The sequence below is a fragment of the Oryx dammah genome, unplaced genomic scaffold (genome assembly GCF_014754425.2).
Source record: "Oryx dammah isolate SB20612 unplaced genomic scaffold, SCBI_Odam_1.1 HiC_scaffold_24, whole genome shotgun sequence".
Taxonomy (NCBI): domain Eukaryota; kingdom Metazoa; phylum Chordata; class Mammalia; order Artiodactyla; family Bovidae; genus Oryx; species Oryx dammah.
Window position 1 is genome coordinate 45,773,265 of NW_024070208.1, and position 14,605 is coordinate 45,787,869.

Below are 14,605 nucleotides of genomic sequence, written 5' to 3' on the forward strand. Positions count from 1 at the left end.
CAACTCTTCCCATGAGGTGGCCAAAGTACTGGAGTTTCAGCTTTAGCATCATCCCTTCCAAAGAAACCCCAGGGCTGATCTCCTTCAGAATGGACTGGTTGGATCTCCTTGCAGTCCAAGGGACTCTCAAGAGTCTTCTCCAACACCACAGTTCAAAGCATCAATTCTTCGGCACTCAGCCTTCTTCACAGTCCAACTCTCACATCCATACATGACTACTGGAAAAACCATAGCCTTGACTAGACGGACCTTAGTCGGCAAAGTAATGTCTCTGCTTTTGAATATGCTATCTAGGTTGGTCATAACTTTTCTTCCAAAGAGTAAGCGTCTTTTAATTTCATGGCTGCAGTCACCATCCGCAGTGATTTTGGAGCCCAAAAAAGAAAGTCTGACACTGTTTCCACTGTTTACCCATCTATTTCCCATGAAGTGATGGGACCGGATGCCATGATCTTCGTTTTCTGAATGTTGAGCTTTAAGCCAAGTTTTTCATTCTCCTCTTTCACTTTCATCAAGAGGCTTTTTAGTTCCTCTTCACTTTCTGATCATAAGGGTGGTCATCTGCACATCTGAGGTTCTTGATATTTTTCCCGGCAATCTTGATTCCAGTTTGTGTTTCTTCCAGTCCAGCATTTCTCATGATGCACTCTGCATAGAAGTTAGAAAAGCAGGGTGACAATATACAACCTTGATGTACTCCTTTTCCTATTTGGAACCAGTCTGTTGTTCCATGTCCAGTTCTAACTGTTGCTTCCTGACCTGCATACAGATTTCTCAAGAGGCAGGTCAGGTGGTCTGGTATTCCCATCTCTCTCAGAATTTTCTACAGTTTATTGTGATCCACACAGTCAAAAGTTTTGACATAGTCAATAAAGCAAATATAGATGTTTTTCTCTGTTCTTTATCGAGCCCATTTTTGCATGAAATATTCCCTTTGTATCTCTAATTTTCTTGAAGAGATCTCTAGTCTTTCCCATTCTGTTGTTTTCCCCTATTTCTTTGCATTGATCGCTGAGGAAGGTTTTCTTATCTCTCCTTGCTACTCTTTGGAACTCTGCATTCAAATGGGTATATCTTTCTTTTTCTCCTTTGCTTTTCACTTCCTGTCTTTTCACAGTATTTGTAAGGCCTCCTCAGACAGCCATTTTGGTTTTTTGCATTTCTTTTTCTTAGGGATATTCTTGATTTCTGTCTCCTGTACAATGTCACAAACTTCCATCCATAGTTCATCAGGCACTCTGTCTATCAGACCTAGTCCCTTAAATTTATTTCTCACTTCCACTGTATAGTCATAAGGATTTGATTTAGGTCATACCTGAATGGTCTAGTCGTTTTCTCTTTGTTGATTTTTGCTATGTTCTCTCTCTCTCTCTCTTTTTTGCATTTATTTCTGCCCTAATTTTGAAGATTTCTTTCCTTTTACTAACCCTGGGGTTCTTCATTTCTTCATTTTCTAGTTGCTTTAGGTGTACAGTTAGGTTATTTATTTGACTTTTTTCTTGTTTCTTGAGGTAAGCCTGTATTGCTATGAACCTTCCCCTTAGCACTGCTTTTACACTGTCCCATAGGTTTTGGATTGTTGTATTTTCATTTTCATTCATTTCTATGCATATTTTTATTTCTTTTTTGATTTCTTCTATGATTTGTTGGTTATTTTATCCTTAACAAAATTCTAGCAAACAGAATCCAACAACATATTAAAAAGATCAGACTGGATGTTCAAGGCCGGTGCACTGGGACAACCCTGAGGGATGGAATGGGGAGGGATGTGGGTAGGGTATTCAGGATGGGAGCACATGTACACCCATGGCTGATTCATATCAAAGTATGGAAAAAAACCACTACAACATTGTAATTAGACTCCAATTAAAATAAGTAAATTAATTATTTAAAAAATCTAATAAAATGGATAAATTCTGGAAAGTATTGATAATACTGATCAAGAAGAAACTAGAGTGAAGACATATATAAACAATATTCATAATGAAAGAGAGAATACGAGTGAAAATACAGAAAAGATAAAAAACTACTTCTCAAACTTCATGCGCTTACAAGCAACTCGAGAACTATTTTAGTGTGCTGGGGCTGCCATGACAAAATACCACTGACTGGGGGTCTTAAACAACAGAAGTTTGTCTTCTCACATGTCTGGAGACTAGGTATCCAACATCAGGTGCTGTCAATCTTAGTTCCTCCAGAGGCCCCTTGGCTTTTGGACAGCCACCTTATTCTGTCCTCACATGGCCTCTCCTCTGTGCACAGACATCCCCATGAAGCTATCTCTTCTTATATGACCACCAATTATATTTAATTGGGCTTCCCTGGTGGCTCAGAGGTTAAAGCGTCTGCCTGCAATGCGGGAGACCCAATTTCGATCCCTAGATCAGGAATATGCCCTGAAGAAGGAAATGGCAACCCGCAGCAGTATTCTTGCCTGGAGAATCTCATGGACGGAGGAGCCTGGTAGGCTACAGTCCATGGGGTTGAAAAGAGTCAGACACGACTGAGCGACTTCATTTCACTTCACTTCACTTCTATATTTAATTAGAGCCTACCTGTATGATGTCATTTATCATTAATTACCTCTACAAAGCCCCCATCTCCAATTACCCCAGCATTCTGTAATGTTGAGGGTTAATACTTCATTTATTAATTTGGGAAACACAAATCAGCCACAATAGGGAACTCATTAAGTAGATCTTTGGTGGGCCCTAAAGATGTGCATTTCTCCAACCCTTTCAGATGATGCTAATGCTACAAAACACACCTTGAGCAACAAGGAATTAGAAGGATGAACAAAATATTTTAAATTAACTTTAAACCAGTACAGTGAAAAAGATAGAAAAAGAAATTCCTAGAAATATATAAAGTATCAAGCATGGATTCAAGAAAAAATTAAGTCCTAAATGTTATTAGAATCATGAACTATTTCAATTGATATTTAAATTATTTTCAAAAGAGAAAATGCTGGACCCACATGCTTTTATTTTCAAACATCCAAGAGCAAGAGAATTAAAACTCTACTGAAACATTTCACCAGAAAAGGAAGGAAGTATTCCATAACTAGTTTCATGAGTCTAGCACAAATTTGAAACCATAACTGAGTGACAACAGCATGAGAAAGAAAACTTATAATGTCACTCATGAATATAGATGCTTATTCAAATTCTAAATATTAGCCACGCAAATCCAATAATAGATGAAATAATAAATCTTTTTTCTCAGCTGACTTTATTCCAAGCACACAAAGATAGCTTTAACATAAGAAAATATATTTCAAAATAAGGCACATAACTGATTAAAAATAAAATCTTAAAACTCATTTCCAAAGAGGCAGAAAAGTAATTTGTTAAAATTCAATACTTTTTCATGAAAAATATTCTTAGAAACTTAGCAAACAAGAGTGATTCGGTAAGAATGGAGTTGGACATGAGAATTTGCATCTGTAGCAAATTTCCTGGTGATGCCAATGCCTCTGGTCACAAAATAACCCTCTGGGCCAGGGGATCCTGGTACAATGAGGTCTATGTTGCCATTCAGTCCTCTCTGGGTTTAAAAATCCCATAGGATCATTTCATGAGACTAGAACACAAAGAGAGGTTAACACTCATGTGTGTTTGTGTTTATTTTTTCAGAAAGTTCCCAGTAGCTGGCTCACATGAGTATAGTTCTGATAGACTTCCCCTTCACCCTGCTGTAGTCACATTGCTGTTTGTTTAGTTACTAAGTTGTGTCTGACTATTTGCAGTATCATGGAGTGTAGCTCACCAGGCTCCTCTATCCATGGACTTTCCCAGGCAAGAATGGTGTACTAGGTGGCCATTTCCTCCTATAAGGGATCTTCCCAACCTAGGGATCAACCTTGTGTCTCCTGCATCTGCAGGTGGATTCTGTACCTCTGAGTCATGTAGCTGTGAGGTCTACCAATATTCCTTATAGGTTCTATGGAATTCATCTTTGCACAATTGATCCTTGTTGGATTGATTGGGATTCAGAGAAGGCCAATCCAAATGCCTAACACAATGTGAGATTATGCTCAAAACCCTCTTTCACCGTATCAGTGGTTCTTAACCAGGGATGAATTTCCCCAGAGTACACCTAGCAATGTATAGAGACATCTTTGGTTGTCATAACTAGGGGTAGGAGGGAACACAGGGAGTGGTATTGATATTTATCCATAAATATCCTGCTGTTAAACATCCTACAATGCATGGGATAGTTCCTGCAAACGATCAATTGATTGATCCCCCTGCTTCTCTTTCTCTGTCTCCCTCCCTCCCTCTCCATCCCCCACCCCTACCCTCTTTTATCATAAACGTCTTCTTAGGAGACTCTTCAGGTCATCGTGCAAATACATACATAATACTTAATACATAGCTCTTCCAAATATCTCCAGCATGTCTAAGTTGAAAACTGTAGCAACAGCTCTTTAAGATTCTTGATGATGTATATCTTAATAGATATCTATGGTTCAAAGACAGTGTGGGAAACATTTAAGACTTACAAAAGCAATGCCACACAGAATATAGAAAAGGAGTGACTCATTTGGTCATGTAATTGTGAACTAAAATGTACATTAAATTTATGTTCACACATTATGCTTGCTCTCTGCCAAAAGTTTGTTGGAGACTCTCCCTGGTGCCTGATGATTCCTTTTACTTAGAAGCAAACATTTTGAATACTATTTGATTCATAGCCTTAAAATAAGGCTTTTATATAAAGCTGTATTAGTGACTATGCTGTTCAGTTTTTAGAACATTTTAGATAAACATATACCAAAGGAAAATATTCAAGGACAGAAGGTAAATTAAATAATATAAAAATAGTATAAGAATAGACAATATTCTGGATAATTTCTAAGTGATGTGATTGAGATCTCTAAATTCAGATAAACTGAAACTGCATTTTTAGTATAACTGTTTATAAGTGTTCATACGACATGAATTAATAGTGTTATTTTTGATATGCATCAATTATACACAGTCATCATTTATCAGAAGGAATTTTCTTTAAAAATAAACAAAGAAAAGAAAGCCTTTCTGACTTTATTATGCAAAAGCCATCAGACATTGTCAGACTGAGACAATCATCTTGATTATTTTTGGTTGTTTGGAGGATAAGGAAAATCCACCCAGACTTAAAAGTAGCTCTTGGGAGGCAAGCAATTTGGTTTTGTAATGAGGTGTGCTTTCTCAGAAGGTGATTATAATGGAGTCCAAGGGGATGCAGATGAAAGCTTTACTATATTATCTTTTATTTCTTTAAGTTTTTTATATCAGAAAGCTCTAGAAATGTGGTCAAATAGTCTTTGGGGGTTGAAGGACCCTCCAGTGAGCTGCTTTGATACCAACAGTACTACATGCTCAAGACATGAACATCTTGCATCGGTTCCTTCAGGCAGTTTGGACCACGTGTAAGTAACAGCTGGTGAAACAAGGTGATGCTGAACAGTCCGGTGAAGATCAGAGCTAATTTTTTTTTTTCCCACTGTCCTTCTACTATCTCTAATGCCCAATGAAAAGATATTTTAAAAGATATTTTCTGCCTGATTACTCACATGGAACTTTATATGTATGCTTTCACAATGACAGAAGAGTATTCCAGCTTTCTGCACAATACTGATCCTAAGATCTCTTATTTAATTAGAAGCATAAGGCCAAAATAAACCAGCTTTAAATATTTTGTTTCTCTTTTCATTGACGAATATGTTTTAAATGAGACAATGATCAAATTAATAATATTTGGGAAAGATTATGATAAATCAATATAAAAAGACAATTGAAATTTTATTTCTTGAAATATAAAAAATGTACATTGCAATTTGTTAAGTTGGGAAATGAGACTCTGTTTTGGTATGCTGCTGCTGCTGCTGCTGCTAAGTCGCTTCAATCGTGTCTGACTCTGTGCGACCCCAGAGATGGCAGCCCACCAGGCTCTGCCAGGCAAGAGTATAGCCTTTTCTAAATAGTCTTTTTTGATCAACATTTATATAAAACCAATTATCTTGCTACTTTTGCCAGATAAAAGAAACTGTGCAGCTGTTACTACAAAAGTTAACTGGGGTTCAAAACTGGTTTCCATGGATGAAACTAAACATAGTGACATGGCAACGCATTTTATAAAACTTATGAACAGCTGTAAGGATTTGCAAAAATAAAAAGCTGGACTTCTTTCTGTAAAGAGAAAAGAAATTCATAAATATATGTATAAGGGAGATTGTTATTTGAGGTTATCATAAACAAATACTACTATATTGGATCAAGAATTCATGCAATTAACGGAAATAGGATATTTACAGTCAGACAATTTAAAAGAAATATCATGAGAAAGGACTAGTTATGAAAGAGGAAGATAATGTTCATTTTCCTGCAATCAAAAGAGTGATCTAGGTTAAGAACACAGTTGGAAATCAAACATGTATATTCAAGGACTTTATTGAGACTAGACAGAGTAAATCCAGGTATTGGGGTTTCATGATAATAATTCTGTAATGAAAATGTTACACACTAAGTAAGCAGTAATTGTTGTTTTGTTGTTTGCTGTTTAATTGCTAAGTTGTGTCTGACTCATTTGCAACCTAATAGACTATGGCCCTCTGTGGGCACCTCTGTCCATGGGATTTTTCAGGCAACTATACTGCGTGGATCATAACAAACTATAGAAAATTCTTAAAGAGATGGGAATACCAGACCACCTTACCTGCCTCCTGAGAAATCCGTGTGCAGGACAAGAAACAACAGTTAAAAATGGAACAGACTAGTTCCAAATAGGGAAAGGAGTACATCAAGGCTGTATGTTGTCACCCTGCTTATTTAACTTATATACAAAATACATCATGTGAAATGCCTGGCTGGATGAAGCACAAGCTGGAATCAAGATTGCCAGGAGAAATATCAAGAACCTCAGATATGCAGATGACACCACCCTTATGGCAGAATGTGAAGAGGAACTAAAAATCCTCCTGATGAAAGTGAAAGAAGAGAGTGAAAAAGTTGGCTTAAAGCTCAACATTCAGAAAACTAAGATCACGGCATCTGATCCCATCACTTCATGGCAAATAGATGGAGAAACAATGGAAATAGCCACAGACTTTATTTTGGGGGGCTCCTAAATCACTGCACCATCACTGCGGATGGTGACTGCAGCCATGAAATTAAAGACACTTATTCCTTGGAAGAAAAGCTATGACCAACCTAGACAGCATACTAAAAAGCAGAGACATTACTTTACCAACAAAGGTCCATCTAGTCAAAGCTATGGTTTTTCCAATGGTCATGTATGGATGTGAGATTTGGACTGTGAAGAAGGCTGAGAGGAGAAGAGTGGATGCTTTTGAATTGTGATGTTGGAGAACACTCTTGAGAGTCCCTTAGACTGCAAGGATATCAAACCAATCAATCCTAAAGGGAATCAGTCCTGAATATTCATTGGAAGGACTGATGCTTAAGCTGAAACTCCAATACTTTGGCCACCTGATGTGAAAAACTGACTCCTTGGAAAAGACCCTGACTCTGGGAAAAATTGGAGGCAGAGGAGAAGGGGATGACAGAGGATGAGATGGTTGGATGGCATCACTAACTCAATGGACATGAGTTTGCATAAGCTCCACAAGTTGGTGATGGACAGGGAAGCCTGGCATGCTGCAGTCCATTGGGTCGTGAAGAGTTGGACATGACTGAACGACTAAACTGATACTGGAGCAGGTTGGCATTTCCTTCTCCAGGGGATCTTCCCAACATAGGGATCAAACCCACATCTCCTGCATTGGCAGGCAATTCTTTAATGCTGAGCCACCAGGAAAGCTCAACTAAGCCATAATAATGAAGATCAAAGTTATAAATTATTTAACTACTTTCCCTGTAGGTGAAACAGCATTTGTAAATTTGCATGGTCTTATCTATTTTATCTGGTAATGACTGATGCCTAGGAGGAAAAACTGTGCCTAAGAAATCCAAGGGTTTATTTCCTGGATTTTTTTGTTTGTTTGTTTGCCTTTGTTTTGAATGAACTTAGGTTATTAACAAAGGGGTTATTTTGCTGCCATTTCTTACGCTTCTTTTGTGAACTAGGTCAGTCAATGACATCAAAAGAAACATTTCTACTTATGTATTTCAGAATAGGTAATGGAAAAGGACATGGTGCAAATTTCAGAAACTTAAAAATTTTCAAATATCACTACTTGAAAATTTTATCAGCTCTAAGTAATGCATTTTACTTAAAAAGACAGATTATAAATATTATTTTCTTTATTACTTTAACAAGATTTTAATGTTTCCATTAGTGACTATACTATTGCATTTAAACAAACATACACAATAGGAAAATTATAAATTCTATCTAAATCATAATTGTGTATACTACTCAGAAGAGTGTGGGTATAGTTCTGTTGACTGTGATTATGATATCTTGAATATTTTTCAGTTATTTACTTTTAAAATGTGCCTGGCTATACATTGTAAACAAATATTACAAACAATATCAGCCAAAGACCCATAAAAGGAAATGGGCTTCCTGGATGGCTCAGTGGTAAAAAATCTGCCAGCAGCACAGGAGCCGCAGGAGATGCAGGTTTGATCCCTGGGTCAGAAAGATCCCCTGGAGGAGGGCATGGTAACCCACTCCAGTATTCTCCCTAGATAATCCCATGGACAGAGGAGCCTGACGGGCTACAGTCTAGAGGGACTCAGAGTCAGACATAACTGAAGTGACTTAGCACACACATGTATAAAAAGAAATAAATACCTTATTATATAGTCAATCAATATAATTTATGATATTAACATTTATTTTAAAAAGCCATTTGATCATCTCAATAAATGTAGAAAAGAGAATTTTACAAACTCCAACTGTGATCCTGAAGATAAATCTCTCTTGACTTTAGAAATAGAAGGAAAATTATGCAAACTCATGAGGAACACACATGAAAACATGACAGCCAGCATCCTATTCAATGGTGGAAAGCTAACTGTTCTCTCTTTAAGATCCTGAATAAGACAAAGATGTTCACTCTCACAAGGATGATCAATATTGCACTATGGATTACAGATAGTGCCATAAAATATTAAAATTAAAGTATATTATTTTTAAAAGATATAAAACAGTCTTTGTTCATAGGCAAAATCATGGTCTATATAGAAAATTCCAAAACATCTATAAGAAAAACTTACTGGAACTAAGTGAATTTAGAAAAGTTGAAGGGTATAATATCATTATAAAAAAAGACTGCATATTTATACAGTAGCATGGAATGATTAGAAATGTGTTAGAAAAGAACATTGGAAGCTAAAAAGCATTGCTGAGAAAAATTAAAGTCCAAAATAAAGAAATATACTCTACTTTCCTGATCATACAGTGGATGGGAATCTTCCTGCCAATGCAGGGAACATGGGTTCAAGCAATGATCCAGGAATATCTCACATGCTGAGGAGCAACCAAGCCCTGCATGCTACAATTACTGAGCCTGCATGCTGCAGTGACTGAAGTTCTCGTGCCTAGAGCCTGTGCTCTGCAACATGGCAATGTGAAGCCCATCCAGTGTAACTAGAGTAGCTTCCACTTTCCAAAAAAGAGAAAGCCCATGTACAGCAATGAAGACCCAGCACAACTAAAAATTAAATAAATAGTGTTGTTGCTGTTCCTTAGTCACCACCAAGTTATGCCCAACTCTTTGCAAGTCTGTGAACAACAGTGTTCCAGGCTTCTCTGTCCTTCACTATCTGCTGGAGTTTTCGCACACTCATGATCAATGAGTCAATGATGCTATCCAACAATTTCATCTTCTGTTGCCCCTTCTCCTCCCACTCTCAACCTTTCCCAGGATCACAGATTTTTCCAGTGGGTCACATGTTCACATCAAGTGGTCAAAATATTGGAGCTTCAGCTTCAGCATCAGTCCTTCCAATGAATATTCAGGATTGATCTCTTTAGGATTGACTGATTTGATCTTCTTGCTATCCAAGGGACTCTCAAGAATCTTCCCCAGCACTATAATTTGAAAGCATCAGTTCTTCAGTGATCCCCTTCATTCTGGTCCAACTTTCACATCCACACATGACTACTGGAAAAACCATAGCTTTGAATATACAAATCTTTGTTGGCAAAGTGATGTCCCTGCTTTTGAATATGCTGTCTAGGATATTCAGATTTGTCACAGCTTTCCTAGGTTTGTCACAGCTTTCCTTCTAAAAAGCAAGTGACTTTTCATTTCATGGCTACAGTCACCATCTACAGTGATTTTGAAGCCCAATAAAATAAAATCTGTCACTTCTTCCACATTTTCCCCCTTCTATTTGCCATGAAGTGATGGAATCAGATATCATGATCTTAGTTTTTTGAACGCTGAGTTTTAAGCCAGACTTTTCACTCTCCTCTTTCACCATCATCAAGAGTTTCTTTAGTTCCTCTTTGCTTTCTGCAATTAGAGTGGTATCATTTTCATATCTGAAGTTGTTGACATTTCTCTTGACAATCTTGATTAAAGCTTATAATACAAGCAGCTTGGCATTTCTCATGATATACACTGCATATAAGTTAAATGAGTAGGGTGACAATATACAGCCTTGAAATATTCCTTTCCCAATTTTTAACCAGCCCATTGTTCAACGTCCTGTTCTAATTGTTGCTTCTTGACCTGCATAAAGGTAAGGTGGTCAGGTATTTTTATCTCTTTAAGAACTTTCCAGTTTGTTGTGATCCACACAGTCAAAAGCTTTAGAGTAATCTATTAAGGTGTTTTTCTCTGGGATTGCTTTCCTTTCTCTACAATCCAAGGAATGTTGGTAATTTAATATCTGGTTTTCTGGGCTTCCCTGGTAGCTCAGCTGGTAAGAATCAGCCTGCAATTCAGGAGACCAAAGTTTGATTCTTGGCTCAAGAATCCCCTAGAGAAGGAAGGGATAGGCTGCCCACTCCAGTATTCCTGGGCTTCCCTGGTGGCTCAGACAGTAAAGACAACACCTGCATTGAGGGAGACCTAGGTGGGAATCCCTGGGTTGGGACAATCCCCTGAAAAAGAACATAGCAACCCAGTCTAGTATTCTTGCCTGGAGAATCCCCATGGACAGAATAGCCTGATGGGCTACAGACCATGGGGTTGCAAAGTGTCAGACATGACTGAGAGACTAAGCACAGCACAGCCTTTTCTAAACCCAGCTTGTACATCTGGAAGTTCTCAATTCAAGTAATGCTGAAGCCTAGCTTGAAAGACTTTGGCATTACCTTGCTAGGATGTGATATGAGCACAATTATATGGTAGTTTGAACATTCTTTGGTATTGTCATTCTTTGGGACTGGAATGAAAACTGACCTTTTCCAGTCCTGTGGCCCTAATTCTTCATTCTCTCTAGAGCTATTTCTTCATTCTTCCCCAGTAACATATTGGAAACTTTCTGACCTGGAGGGCTCATCTTCTGGTGCCATATCTTTTTTACCTCTCCATACTGTTCATGGGAGAAGGCAATGGCACCCCACTCTAGTACTCTTGCCTGGAAAATCCAATGGACAGAGGAGCCTGGAAGGCTACAGTCCATGGGGTTGCTGAGGGTCGGACACGACTGAGCGACTTCATTTTCACTTTTCACATTCATGCATTTGAGAAGGAAATGGTAACCCACTCCAGCATTCTTGCCTGGAGAATCCCAGGGATGGGAGAGCCTGGTGGGCTGCCGTCTATGAGGTCACACAGAGTCGGACATGACTGAAGTGACTTAGCAGCATACTGTTCATGGGGTTCTTGAGGCAAGAATACTAGAGTGGTTTGCCATTCCTTCCTCCAGTGGCCATGTTTTCTCAAAACTTTCCACTATGACTCATACATCTTGAGTGGCCATGCATGGCTTGGCTCATAGCTTCTTTGAGTTACAAAAGCCATGACAAGGCTGTGATCCATAAAGGGGAAATAAATAAATAAATAATATAGAAAAGAAATATACTATAATCATGAACCAAAGATTTCATATGATAAAAATGTTAGAAATCAGCACACATATGTATGAAAAACTGATTTCTGATCAAGACACAAATACACAACAATAAGAACATTTAGTCTTATAAAAACTGATGCTAGAAAAATTTGATTCATACATTTAGTTCAGTTCAGTTGCTCAGTCACGTCCAACTCTTTGCGACCCCAAGAATAGCAGCATGCCAGGCCTCCTTGTCCATCACCAATAGCTGGAGTTTACCAAAACTCATGTCCATTGAGTCAGTGATGCCATATAACCATCTCATTCTCTGTCGTCCCCTTCTTCTCCTGCCTCAATCTTTCCCAGTATCAGGATCTTTCAAATGAGTCAGCCCTTTGCACAAGGTGGCCAAAGTATTGGAGTTTCAGCTTCAACATCAGTCCTTCCAATGAACACCCAGGACTGATCTCCTTGAAGATGGACTGGTTGAATCTCCTTGCAGTCCAAGGGATTCTGGAGTCTTCTGCAACATCACAGTTCAAAAACATCCATTCTTCAGTGTTCAGCTTTGTTTATAGTCCAACTCTCACATGCATACATGACTTCTGGAAAACCATAGGCTTGACTAGATGGACCTTTGTGACAAAGTAATGTCTCTGCTTTTTAATATGCTGTCTAGGTTGCTCATAACTTTCCTTCCAAGGAGTAAGCATCTCTTAATTTCATGGCTGCAGTCACTATCTGCAGTGATTTCGGAGCCCCCAAAAATAAAGTCTAACATTGTTTCCACTGTTTCTCCATCTATTTGCCATGAAGTGATGGGATCAGATGCCATGATCTTCATTTTCTGAATGTTGAGCTTTAAGCCAACTTGTTCACTCTCTTTCACTTTCAGCAAGCGGCTCTTTAGTTCTTCACTTTCTGCCATAGGGATGGTGTCATCTGCATATCTGAGGTTATTGTTATTTCTCCTGGTAATCTTGATTCCAGCTTGTACTTCATCCAGCCCAGCGTTTCTCATGATGTACTCTGCACATAAGTTAAATAAGCACAGAGACAATATATATCCTTGACATACTCCTTTTCCTATTTGGAACCAGTCTGTTGTTCCATATCAAGTTCTAACTGTTGCTTCCTGACCTGCATACAGGTTTCTCAGGAGGCAGATCAGGTGGTCAGGTATTCCCACCTCTTTCAGTATTTTCCAGTTTATTGTGATCCACACAGTCAAAGGCTTTGGCATAGTCAATAAAGCAGAAATAGATGTTTTTCTGGAATTCTCTTGCTTTTTTGATGATCCAGAGAATGTTGGCAATTTGATCTCTGGTTCCTCTGCCTTTTCTAAAACCAGCTTGAACATCTGGAAGTTCATGGTTCATGTATTGCTGAAGCCTGGCTTGGAGAATTTTGAACATTACTTTACTAGCATGTGAGATGAGTGCAACTGTGTGTTACATCTATGCAAATATTAATCCATAATGAAATATAGTTCCAAATATAAAAGTTGAAACTATAAATATCCTAAAGTAAATAGAAGAAAATTTGGTCACCTTGTTTAGGCATATCATTCTTATATAGGAAAACAAAAGCACAATTTAATAAATAAATAAATTGATTTACTGAAATTCATCAAAATTAATAGTCTCTATTTTTGAAATAAATTGTTCTATTAAGAGATCATAATCAAATCAAATCACAGACAAGGAAAGAAACATTTGCAAATCATATATCTTTTTTTTTTTTTTACTTTAAAATACTGTATTGGTTTTGCCATACATTGACATGAATCTGCCACAGGTATACATGAGTTCCCAATCCTGAACCCACCTCCCACCACCCTCCCCATATCATCTCTCTCCAGAGTTTATAAAGAGTGCTACCAGAAAGAGAGAAGCATTTCTAAATGGCAGAGTAAGGACCTTCAAATATCCACTCCTCCATAAAATCATGAAAAAAAAAAAAAACTGTCAAAATCAGCTCTTCAAAACTCTGGGAATTAACCTAAGGCTTGAAACAAATTGCTAAGTGTTTATTCAAGAAAAACAGTTGCCTGTCAGTAATAACAGCTGGAGTTGCCACAGTTTCAAACTTTCCATTCACCTTTTCCTCTCCCCACCTCTGTGGTAGCCTTGAAAACCAGCAGTCTTAGAAAAACAGTAGCTACGAAAAAACAGGAGTCTTGTAGCCACTGGAGATAGAATAGACTGGAGCTCCCCTCCCAACCCCCCTTCCCACACACAGAAAAAAACCCTAGAGGTATAGATATACATATACATATATCCCCTCCCATTCATGTTGAGGTTTGACAGAAAACAGCAAAATTTTGTAAAAGAATTATCCTTCAATAAAAAATAAATTAATTTTAAAAATGTATAAGGGAAATAACTTGAGATGATTAATCCAGTGGCTACAACATACTAAGCACTGAATAAATTGACTCTTTTGCTGTTAAAAAAAAAAAAAAATCTTATCACTATTTGACTTTGCAGCCTCTAAAAGTCTTATTCACAGAGCCTGTCATCATTTAACCTGATTTAACTCACTTGGTGAATAAAGTCCCATCCTCAAATGTGTGTCAAAAGCAAGCAAACCAATAAACAAAATGAAATATCAATTAGGTAATATTGTTGCTCCTTGAAGAAGTGATAGCAGCTGACATAAAAACATTGGATAAATAAAGTGATGGAGGAAGAGACAAAAAT